General features: G+C 43.0%; 1 pseudogene; it reads left to right on the plus strand.

Annotated features, from left to right (window-relative positions):
- Positions 1-3,013: 3,013 nt before the first annotated feature.
- Positions 3,014-7,439, plus strand: LOC140615581 (peptidyl-prolyl cis-trans isomerase A pseudogene; annotated as a pseudogene).
- Positions 7,440-13,004: the final 5,565 nt, after the last annotated feature.

Below are 13,004 nucleotides of genomic sequence, written 5' to 3' on the forward strand. Positions count from 1 at the left end.
CAACCACAGTAGGATCCACAGAGGTATTTAGGGACCACAGTTCATATAGTTACTAAGATTGCTCCTTTATCTCTGGGACACAAAAGGAATGAGTACTGTTACTGCAAGCACTTGCTCAGAATTCAAATTCTGAAAAAAAAAAGAAAAAATAATAAAAAAATAAAAAAATAAAAAATAAAAAAAAAAGAATTCAAATTCTGTACACTTCCTCCTCAGAGGAAGAGACACCAGCTGGGGCCACCAGCTTTGGAGTTCAAGGTACAATGAGCTCAATGCCAAGTACTGTGGAAGCACAAAGTCCCTAAGCACTGGGGAAAGAAGTAGGGCTTTTATCTCCTAGTCTCCACTGCTTTGCCCTCTAGGCACCTCTCTGGCTTACACCACTTTTCCCAGAATGGAAGCTTTCCTCTTCTTTGAGTTCGCAAGGATGCCTCCCCTCACCTGCGCAAATGTAGGCTGCTTGCCTTAGCTGGAGATGTGCAGGTGAAGGGCACCGCACAGCACAGCATAGAAGCACCTTCCAGTGGGATGGTCAGCATCCTCTCACCACTTCCTTGAGGCTCTGCATCACGGAGTCTCAAGGCCCCTTCAGCTCACCTACTTCCAGTCTCTCTTGTTTCAACTTCCTCCTCCTATTTCTTTTGCCCCTTACCTCACCCCCCACAGCTGTCTCCCTCATCTGCTACCCCAGAAACTCCATATTTTTCTCCCTTTATGTCCAAAACCATAGAACTAAAGTTTTCAAGTCACTAAAAGGAGCAAAACACCTGTCATTAATATTACCTGCTCTCTTTAAATGTAGAGTGAATATATAAATAGCAAAATATTTTCTGGGGGCAAAGTTAATAAATATCACATCCCCCTCAGTTGCAGCAGCTCTGGGAATCTACCCCCCAGTTCTTATCACTAGCCTTCATGCACTTATGGCCACCCCTCCCTCCTGGCGGTGGCCAAATGCTGGCATTTAAGTCTCCAATACTAATGTACCCCTCACTCAAAGGATACACGAGCTTCAGTTCAATTCAGTATTTATAAATTGCCAGGTACTATAAAAAGAGATACAGAGACTATTCAGCAAAATCATTGCTCTTGGGGATCCCTGGGTGGCTCAGCAGTTCAGTGGTTTAGCGCCTGCCTTCGGTCCAGGGTGTGGTCCTGGAGTCCCGGGATCGAGTCCCACATCAGGCTCCCTGCATGAAGCCTGCTTCTCCCTCTGCCTATGTCTCTGCCTCTGTGTGTGTGTGTGTGTGTGTGTGTGTGTGTGTGTGTGTGTGTCTTGTGAGTAAATAAATAAAATCTTTTTTCAAAAATCATTGCTCTTGAAGAACCTGCATTCTAGCAAGAGACAGGTATATCCCCAACTAGACTGGATATAATTGGTTTGCAGTCATTTTCACATGTCAATTACCACAATCTCATTTCTTTCCTAGACACAGTTCTGAAGTTTTATTCTTTTCTAGCTAGTTCCCGTGCCTGTCACTCTCTTTCAATATGAGGATGGCTACCTTGAGACTAGCTAAAAGAAAAGGTTTGAGTGGGAAAATAACACCCTTAATCTGGCGTTTGCTTATGTCTTATTATTTAATGAAGAAATCTTTAAGTGCCTTGTAATCCAAATTTTCCCAGCCACATCTTCTTTTATTACATAGAACATCTCCCCTTCCATGGACCTCTGGAGCAAGAGCAAGAAATAAACTTCTACAGTATTGAACCATGACATGTCTGGGTCCATTATCTGCTATTACATGCCTAGCCTGCACATGCTAATTTTAAAACTGCCTGAAATACAAGATAGAATGGAGTAAATGGTAGGTAGAGATATAAGTCATGTGCTTTGAAGAGCACAGATGAAGAAACAATATTTTCTGCTTAACATTTATTGTTGAGTTTATCAGATTTTATTCTCACAATAACACTGCTGAGTATATTTTCCTCTCCTTTGTATAGCTCAGGAGAGTGATAATAGAATAATTAAGAAATCTGCACAACATTGCAAAGCTAACTTTAAGTAGAAATTGGATACAAATTTAAGTGTTGCTTCAAGACTCATAATCTTTCCATGACACCGTATCACCCCTTGTAGTGAAGGTCAAAGGTGACTTGACGCGGAGTTGGTATAGGAACTGGGCCCAAGACAATGAACAAGCTATAAAATCAAGTATCAGAGGCAGCCTAGGGTATTCCAGTAATATTACACTCTTATGCAAATAAACTTTGCAGAAGTGACCCAGAATTATATCATGGTGGCTTCAAAAATTGGAAACCAAAAGCTATTTAATTCATAAAGCCATTTTCTGGAGAGATAATTAATATTCTTGAGTGGAGCATGCATTTGTCCTCTTCTTCTGGGTACACAAGTCATTGGGATGATAGGTCCATCCACCATCTGTCTGGGTAAATGATAACTGCCAAAAACCAGGAGCTGAAGCTCTTAGCAGAGTGAGGACACTAGTGTCAGCAGTTGGCTTGAGCCTCCTCTATAGAACACACCAATTAAGAGAACTAATTAGGCTTCCACTAGATCCCAGTGGGATTCATTAAAGGAAAATCTTATAAAATATTTCATCCCAGAGCATGTATTTGGATAATACAGAAGAGTGATTTAATTAGAAGATTAAAACTCATTGAAGTAGATTCCAGAATGAAATTGTTTCTGTCAAAACAACATGGAGATCACTATCCCAGGGCCAAAAAAAAAAAAAAAAAAAAAAGACAAGCCACGTGTCCTCTGCTTCTTTTTTAATGGGCAGATGGCTGAGTTATTCATTTCTTAAGGTTCAAGCATACAAGAGTAATTTTCATTGAGTCTTTCTTGCTATGGTTAAACCACATCGATAATATAGATCTCAATTCCTCCCCACCCGTGTGTTGCAAAACAGTAGTCATTGGGGACCTGAATCTTCCCACAAAATTCCTATTCAAGGTCAGTCTTGCACTGGAGTTCTATGTACCCCTTCCAAATTATGAGCCAAACACAAGCTATGTCACATAATGTTGAAGCCAGCCCAGCGCCTGGGATATTTTGGCATAACTCAAAGTCTAAACTGCTCCAGGCAATGGAAGAATATACTTTGCATGGGTCCCATATTGCCCCAAGATTCAAACTCTACCTGTGAGGGAGGTTGGGATCATAGTAATGGTCAAAATCCAAATTCTACTCTTTCCTGCCTCTACTTGTGTATGCAAACCTCAACTTCTGCAAAATAACTCCGAATCTTTTTAAGAATTCCTGAGACACATCTAACCTGTGCTCTGAAGCAAAGCCAACCCACTACCATATGAGTGCCACAGTGTCTCTTCTCTCCCCACTCCTCTTCTCCACTTTCCGAAAACTCAGACCCAGAACCAAAAGGGACTGATTATGGAAATGTACTGAAATGGCAGATGCCACACTTACTCAAACCTGCCCCTCCCAACTAGCCACCAAGACCTCAGGGTCAGGTCTTCTTTATCCAGAACTTTTCCCCCTCAGGCAAGGTCTTTTTTAGGATTTCTCAGGCCCTCAAGCAAACAAGGTTCTGATGAGTCAGGCCCCTTCCAGGCAACAGACAACTTTCTCAAACTAATCCAGGCTGATGTTCCTTTTACACGTTAGCACAACATGTATCCTACCTTCATATCATTTATCAGAGCCCACACCATTTATTTACTGTGTAATTAACTGATTAAAATATGTGTCCCAGGCGCCTGGGTGGCTCAGTATCTCCCTTTGGCTCAGGTCCTGATCCCAGGCCCCTCAACCAGCTCCCTGCTCAGCAGGGAGTCTTCTGCCTCTCCCTCTGCCCCCTTCCCTGCTCATGTGCTCTCTCGCTCTCTCTCTCTCTCTCTCTCTCTCTCAAATAAATAAATAAAATCTTCTTAAAAATAAAACAAGTGTCCACGGGCGCCTGGCTGGCTCAGTCAATAGAGCATGTGTCTCTTGATCTCATGGTTGTAAGTTCAATCCCCATGCTCGGTGTAGAGATTACTTTAAATAAAAACAAAAATGTCCCCACTAAACTATAATCTCCAGGGGGAACTGACCCTGTGCATTTTGCTCACCATTGCATTCTTGCTACTCGGCACAGAGCCTGGCAAACGTAGACGTTGTTATGTGAAAAGGCTCAAGCTCAGAATGCTTCCTTTTTCCTTTCCCCTTCCCTCGATTGTAACTGCCCATGCTGTAGACAACTAGCAAGTCAGGCCAGGAATTACTGTAATGAGGAAGGGATTCCCCTTCTGCTACAAAATTGAGCTTCTGCCTAAATTATTAGGCGTTATCATCTCCTATGTGCCAAGCACCTCCTAAGCATATTCTCTCATAATAACACATAATAACACTATAGGTAGACCTTATTATTACCTTTATTTTATAGAAGAGAGGACCAAAACAGAGAAGTTAAGTAGCGTGCTCAAATAGTAAGAACTAGCAAGTGATAGAGCACTTAGAGCAGCTACATCTGCACGTGCTTTCATATGAAAGTTCTGCCACAGAATGGTTGCCCTAAATCTACTTGGTCACACCTGAAGTGGCCCTGCTGGACAAGTCTATACAGAATAAAAATTTTTAAAGGTTACGGTGAGATGATCCTTGGTGTTCTTAGACCCAAGACTAGGAGAAATGGTCACGGTAGTGACTGTGACCAAAACCCCAGCACGGCACCACGGAGTTTTCCTAACAGTCACCGTGGAGGTGCTCAGGGACAGGGGACCACCTCCCACACCACCTGTCAGGAGAACCCACTGTGATGGCCCAGTGTGGGGTGGGCAGAGCTGAAGCCAGTTAGTCCAACAACTGACTTCACCAAGCAACGCCACACAGATAGGCATGAATTCCGAGACTGCCGTGTCCATCTGCAGCAAACCACAGAAGGAGAAAAAGCTCAGAGGGTCACACGTGGAAAGTTTTATGGGTCCAACCTACAAAAGAAGTATATTGCTTCCACTGACATTCCACCATCCAAAATTCAGTCACATGGACAGGACTGCAAGCTAGGACTTAAGAGTGGAAACTGTAACTTTATAGCAGTTCAGGCTACAGAGGTTCCCAGTTTGCATCCAGCACCACACTGGTCTGCAGTCTGGTCTACCAGCAGAGAAGGTGGGGAATTACATGGGTTTCCATTTGGTGGTTGCCAGGGAGGACAAACTTAAGAGAGGAAGAAAACAAATCTGCTCTGGTTACCTCCAGGGCAATGACACTACCTACAAAAGATGGAGTCATTCACCAGTCTCACCACTAGATGGTTCTTTAAGCCTTTGGATTCCCCAAGTTTTGTTCTGAGACGCTTTTCAGGGAAGCAGGATAAAAGGATTTTCCAGTCATCTGAGCAGAGATATAAATGGTCTTATTCTTCCTAGCCTCACCCAAGAATGGGTCTGGGCTTGCCTTCACCTCGGGAAGATTAGCAACCGAGAGTAAAGAGAAGTCAGTGCTGTTAAGCAGGGCATAGAGGATCCACAGGAGGCAGAGACAGTGAGCCCACAAGGCCTGGCAAGAGCCCCAGCTCTGCCCTGAATGCTCAAGGGCTTGTCACCTCACACTCTGCTTCATCATCTGTGAAATGAAGACTATAACATGACTGCAGTTGAATGTAGCTTTTTCCTTTTTTCTTAAGACTTTATTTGTTTATTCATTAGATACACAGAGAGAGAGAGAGAGGCAGAGACACAGGCAGAGGGAGAAGCAGGCTCTTCACAGGGAGTCGGATGCGGGACTGGATCCAGGACCCCAGGATCACGACCTGAGCCAAAGGCAGCTGCCCCACCACTGAGCCACCCAGGCACCCTGAGGTTTTCTGCTTTTTCAAACACTTTCACAAACACCCTCTGTTTTGTCCCTGTGACACCCCACCAAGGACAGCATCAGGCATTGCTGGTCTCACTTTGCAGTAGGAGAAACTAAGAAACTAAAATGAAAATTAATTTGCCCAAGATCACAAGGTAACTTGTGACTCTTCCCACTGTTCTGTTCTTTGTACTCTATGAATTACTGCCAGTGCTTTGACTCTCTTGCTCTTCACTACAAAACCATGAAGTAAACAGGACAAGTAATGTCATCACTGTATTCTTTTCACAGAGGAAAAAATCTGAGGTTCAGGGAGGTTTAATCAGCCTGCCCATTTTGGCAGGACTAGGGCTATAATTCACATTTCCAGATTTCCTCATAAAAGAGGCTTTTTTAAAAACCTTAACACAACAGACTTTTATTGGCCAAAAGGGCTGATTTTCTCCACTCACTGCCACATTGAGGATAAATATTGATGATCTTTTTAGATGTTTAGAAAAGACCTTTTTCCCCTCTCCCATCAAATGTGAGCCTATAATTCTGGCCAATGTCAAAATTATTTTTTTTATTTTTTAACTTTTTTTTTTTTTTTATGATAGTCATACAGAGAGAGAGAGAGAGAGAGGCAGAGACATAGGTAGTGGGAGAAGCAGGCTCCATGCACCGGGAGCCCGACGTGGGATTCGATCCCGGGTCTCCAGGATCGCGCCCTGGGCCAAAGGCAGGCGCCAAACCGCTGCGCCACCCAGGGATCCCCCGCCAATGTCAAAATTAGCCCTGCCTTTTTACATGCTTTAGCTGACCATTCTGTCAACTACGTGAATACAAAAAAAAAAAAAAAGTGGAAAACAAGAAAGGCGTTAACACAGGCTGAGGGAAAAACAGGTAATAGAATAGGCAGCCAGGCCTCCAAAGCCTCTTGTAAGAAGCATGTGGCACAGAGCAGTGGTTCTCAAACTGAGCTCCAACCCTGGCCCAACTGCCCCAGCCACTTCAACAAGTGTCGAGCCCTCCTCTCACCCCAGGTGATTCTGAAGATCAGCCAGGATGGAGGACCAATTCTACTCTCCAAGACAAGTCCGCAATTTGTTCCTATGTTTGAAAATTTACCTTAGCCAAAAGGAAATAAAAATCTCAGTGAAAAGAAATGATAGGTGCGGACCCCGCCTGCACCGCCCAGCCATGGTCAACCCCTCTGTGTTCTTCGACATTGCCTTGGTCAGGGAGCCCTTGGGCTGTGTCTCCTTCAAGCTGTTTGCAGACAAAATTCCAAAGACAGCAGAGAACTTTAATGCTCTGAGCAGTGGGGAAACAAGAGTTGGTTCTAAAAGTTCCTGCTTTCGTGGTATTAGTCTGGGATTTATGTGCCAGGCCCGTATCTTCACACGCTATTATGGCACTGGTTGGAAGTCCATTTATGGAGAGAAATTTGATGATGAGAATTTCATCCTGAAGCATATGGGTCCTGGCATCTTGTCCATGGCAAATGCTGGGCCCAACAAAAATAGTCCCCAGTTTTTTCTCTGCGTTGCCAACACTGGGCCATTGGATGGCAATGTGTGGTCTTTGGCAAAGGAAAGAGGGCATGAATATTGTGCAGGCCATGGAGCGCTTTGGGTCCAGGAGCCACAAGATCAGCAAGATCACCATTGTTGACTATGGACAAATCTAATAAATCTGACTTGTGTTTTATCTTAACTTCCAGACATTCCTTCTGTATCTCAGGAGGGTCACCCTTCAGCCCCATCTGCTTAAAATATGCCATAATCTTTGCATTCTCCCTGTAGTTCTATGGGTCCCATATTTCCTTTAATCCCCTCTAATTCTAGCTGGATTGCAGTTAAATTTATGATTATGAAATAAAAACTAAACAACAACAAAAAAAGAAGAAGAAAAAGAAATGACATCAAACTGACCTAAAACTCAGCTACACGTATTAGTGATAGATTTGGAAACCACTGAATAGCCAACAGGACTTGGACCTTCCTCAGACTCCAGATGAAATGGAAAAAAATTCACAAACAGGGGATTGTAATCTCTGACCAGGTGATTTGCAGATCTCACTAATATTCACTGATGCCCTGCACATGGCGGGCACTGTGCTGGAGACATTCATATCTTAGTTCATCTTACAACCACCATGTGGAGACAACAGCGTCTTCATTATACAAATGATGAGAACACATATTCAAAAATGGTCAAGTGATTGACTCACTCAGTGCTAATCAGTAACAGGGTTGTTAACATCCAAGTGTTAGAAACACCACCACCACACCACCAAAAAAAAAAAAAAAAAGAAACACCACCACCTACCCTTGCCTGGCCCTTTGCCAATAGCTTATATATATGATCTCTAATCATCACACCAACCCTGAGAAGCAAGGAATATTCATATTCGCACTCTCCAGATGAGAAAATCAACACTCAGAAAAGTTCAATTACTCTACCAATGGCATCACCGGGAAGATAAAAGCAGAAGTCAGCACAGATCAGCCTGGGTCTGTGCCACGTGCCCGGTGGCAACTCTAGGCCCAGGGCCACTCTTGTCTCGTCTGTGATCGTTCCCATTTTTCACTACTTTCCAACTGGTTCTCAGCGGTTGGTGTGTGGTTAACACACAGGAGTGAAGGTAAGGCCCTCGCAATGAATCGTGGCCCTGGTCATGGACAGGATAGTAATTAAAGTCATGTTGTCGCACTTCCTGTTTCCTCAAGCCATTGTGTGGGCAAGAATGGCTTTTCTTACAATGTTCTGGCAGTGGCTAGGACCCAGGCCTGTGCCAAGGTGATTCAGATTCTGTCTGAGTTCTGGGCTCCTGTTCAAATGTGTCCCGAGTTTCTCTGGGCCATTTTATCCTCTGCCATGCATTGAAGTGCCGTTGTTATGGACAGAATGGATTAAGAGATCAGATTCTGAGCAGCATTCTGCACCCAGGACTCGGGTGTCCGGGGGCTCCCTGGAAACAACACTGACCATCCACCACAGGGCCCTGGGAGGATGGGGGGGGAGTGTGGGAGGGTGTGCTCCACCTCCCCTTCCCCAGGAGAAGGACCAGACATACAGAGCACGCTCCTGACCCGACTTTGCCCAGAGTCCTTGGTGGGGGAGTTTGTTTTCTCTTCTGGAGTAAAGCCTCACCCAGCCATTGCTCCTTTACGAACCAGCTCACGTGAAGGGACTGGGGGGAGCCTGCTTCTGCCTCTCCCTGTGTCTCTGCCTCTCTCTCTGGGTCTCTCGTGAATAGATGAAATCTTAGAAGAAAAAAAAAAACCCAATGTGATAATGTGATAAACTGATATGTTGTTGCAAGGTGATTACTGCAATAAGGTTAATTAACATGCCCATCACCTCATATAGTTACCACTTCTTGTTGTGGTGGTGGTGAGAACATTTAAGACCTACCCCTTTAGCAACTTTAAATATACCATACAGTGTTGTTAACTATAGTCACCATGCTATGCATTAGTCGTCACAACTTATTCATCTTATAACCAAAAAGTTTGTACCCTTTGATCAACATCTCCCAATCATCCCCAATCCCCAGCCTCTCGGCAATCACCAAGCTACTCTTTGTCTCCATGTGGTCCACCATAGATTGCACAATCAGTGCGATCGTGTAGTATTTGTCTTTCTCTAGCTGATTTATATTACTTAGCACGGTGCCCTTAAGTTTCATCCATGTTGTCACAAGTATCAGAACTTCCTTCTTTTTCAAGGCTGAATAACGTGTGTGTGTGTGTGTGTGTGTGTGTGTGTGTGTGTTCCTCTGGGTGTGACATTTTATTTAGCCATTCATCCACCAGAGGATACTTAGATGGCTCTGAGTCTTAGCTATTGTGAACAATGCTGCGATGAACTCGAGGATGCAGAATCTCTTTGACATAGTGTCTTCATTTCCTTTCGATACATATCCTTTAGTGAGATTGTTGGATCATACAATAGTTCTATTTTAAATTTTTGAGGCAACTCCATACTGTTTTCTATAATAAATATACCAATTTACATTCCTAATGTAAATTGTACAGGGTTTGCTTTTCTACACGACCCTGCCAATATTTGTCTCTTGTCTTTTGAACACTAGCCATTCCAATGGGTGTGAGATATTTCACTATAATTTTGATATCCATTTCCCTGATGCTTAGTGGTGTTGAGCACCTTTTCATATACCTGTTGGCCATTTGTATGTCTGGAGAAATGTGTATTCAGGTATTTTGCCCATTTTTAAATTGAGTTGTTTGTTGTTTTGCTATTGCGTTGCTGGAGTTCCTTATGTATTTTGGATATTAACCCCTTTCCAAATGTATGGTTTGCAAATATTTCCTGCCATCCCATAGGTTGCTTCTTTTACTTTGATGTTTTTTTTTTTCTGTGAAGAAGCTTTTTAGTTTGATATAGTCTCACTTGTTGATTTCTTATTTTATTGTTTATGTTTTTGTTGTCATATCTGAAAAATCGTTTCCAATGCCAATGTTAAAGGAGCATTTTCCTTATGTTTTCCTCTAGGGGCTTTATCATTTCAGGTCTTACATTTAAGTCTTTAATAGATTTCAAGTTCGTTTTTGTGAATGATGTAAGATAGGGGTACAATTTCAATATTTTGATGTGAATATCCACTGTTCCCAGGACTTTTTATTAAAAAGGCCATCCTTTCCCCATTGGAGTCTCCCCAAGGAGTCTTCTTGGCTCCCTTGTCAAATATTAGCTAACTATACATGCATGGGTTTATTTCTGAGGTCTCAATCCTATTCCATTGGTCTATGTGTCCATTTTTATGCCAATACTATACTGTTTTTGACTACTATAGCTTCGTAATACAGTGAAATAAGGAAGTGTGATACCTCCAGCTCTGTTCTTTCTCAAGATTGCTTTGACTATTTGGGGGTTTTGTAGTGGTTCCATACAAATTTTAAAATTGTTTGTTCTATTTCTGTAAAAAATGCCATTGGAAATTTGATAGGCTTCCATTAAATTTGTAGATTGTCTTGACTAGTATAGACATTTTAACAATATTAATTCTTCTGATTCATGAATACAGGATATCTTTCCATTTATTTGTATACTCCTCAATTTCTTTCATTAAAGTCTTACAGTTTTCCCTGTAGAGATTTTTCATCTCCTTGGTTAATTTTATTCCTATGCATTTGATTCATTTTTATTATAAGTGAGATTATCTTCCTTATTTCCTTTTTAGATAGTTCACTGTTAATGTACAGAACACAACTGATTTCCATATGTTAATTTATGCCCTGAAATTTCATAGATTTTGTTTATTAGTTCTAACGGGTTTTTTGGTGGAGTTTCTAGGGATATATATATATATAATATTATGTCATCTGCAAATAGAAACAATTCTACTTCTTCCTTTCTGATTTGGATGTCTTTTTTAAATATTTTATTTATTTATTCATGAGAAAGACAGAGGCAGAGGGGGAAGCAGGCTCCCCTCAGGGAGCCCGATGAGGGACTCCATCCCAGGAGCCCAGGATTATGCCCTGAGCCAAAGGCAGACGCTCAATCACTGAGCCACCCACAGGTCCCTGGATGTCTGTTTTTTCCTTTTCTTCCCTGATTGCTCTAGCTAGGCCCTCCAGCACTATGTTGAGTAGGAGTGGCGAGAATGGGCATCCTTGCCTTGTTCCTGACCTTAAAGGAAAAGCCTTCAGCTTTTCTCTGTTGAGTATGATCTTAGCTGTGGTCTTATCATATATGACCTTTCTTATGTTCAGGTATGTTCCCTTTATACCTAGTTTGTTGAGAGTTTTCATCATCAGAGAATGTTGAATTTTGCCAAATGCTTTTTCTGCATCTATTAATATGATCATAAGATTTTTATTCTTCATTTTGTTAATGTGGTGAATCACATTTATTGATTTGCATATGTTGAACCATCCTTACATTCCTGGAATAAATCTCACTTGATCATAGTATATGATCCTTTTAAAATACTGGTGACTTCAGTTTGCTAGTGAGGACTTTTTTGCATCTATGTTCTTCAGGGATATTGGTCTATAATTTTCTTTTCTTTTAGTGTCGTTATCTGGCTTTGGTATCCAAGTAATGCTGGCCTCATAAAATGTGGCTGACTAAACTCTATGATCAGGAAGGGCCACAAGTTGTACCTGTGGTTGGCTGGGACCACAAGTTGGATTCCATGCAGGCTGCTGGCAGTGCTCTCCTGTTGGGTGGAGTTGCTATTCAAGATCCTTGATTGGGTGGGGCTGCAGACTATGCTTAGCAATCTAACCTAGATAGATAATCTAAACTGAGACTAGATAAGGTTGATGCCCAAACTCCCTGGTTCGGTGAAGCTACAAGCTATGCTCTGCAGTTAAGCAGGGCTGCTGGCTTGGGTTCCTGCCCAAGCAGAGTGGCAAACTGAGCTCCAAGCCTGCCTACGGTCTCTGGCCAGGCTCTCTTATTGAGCAGGGCTGGAAGCTATGCTTATTAGATGGGCAGGGCTGCTAGCTTGCCACCCTGTCTGGGCAGGGCCATAGAATTGGATCTACAGCTGGGACAGCCTATTGACTGAGAACCCAAACTGAGTAGAACTGCCAACCAACCTTGCTGGCCAGACAGGGCTATTGGCTGAGATCTGCAGATAGAGAGGACTCCTGGCTGGGCTTTGTGCTGGGTGCCGTGACCAGGAGGAATACAGTGGGCCAAGATCCACACGCTACTGTGAGCCTGTCCCTCTTTTCAGACTCTAGCTGATCCCTGGTGGTCTAGCCTTGCTGATTTCCCCTAGTGGTGAGATAAAACCAAAGTGGGCCTCCTGGGAAGCATCCCAGAATGCTGAAGAAGCTGCATATCTACCTTGAGTTCTCTTTACCCACAGAAAAACAAACAAACAAACAAAACTGTAGGTCCAGGGAGATCCTCTAGATGGAGTGCTATGCTAGCCTGTGAGAGAGGTGATGTAGTTAAAGTGAGACAGCAGCTTAGTCAGGACGTGCTAAAGGCAACTGTGACTTGGACTTGGATATGGGCCAGGGAGAGTATAGGATGAGAAGGGCAGGTGAGACATTCAAGGTTGTTAAGTTCAATGAATGGGGGTCACATAAGAGGCAAGATTCTCATCCCAAGGTATCTTTGATTCTACTTGAAACAGTGACTGAAGTGCAGAGAATTTGGTAGCACAGGACAGAGTCTTGCCAATAGCAAGGAGGGCTAGCAATCTGTTCCCCTGATAAATACTTGAGTCCCTGTGTGTCAGATACAGTCCTAGAGGTATAGCTCA

This window comes from Canis lupus, chromosome 23 (genome assembly GCF_048164855.1).
Source record: "Canis lupus baileyi chromosome 23, mCanLup2.hap1, whole genome shotgun sequence".
Classification (NCBI taxonomy): domain Eukaryota; kingdom Metazoa; phylum Chordata; class Mammalia; order Carnivora; family Canidae; genus Canis; species Canis lupus.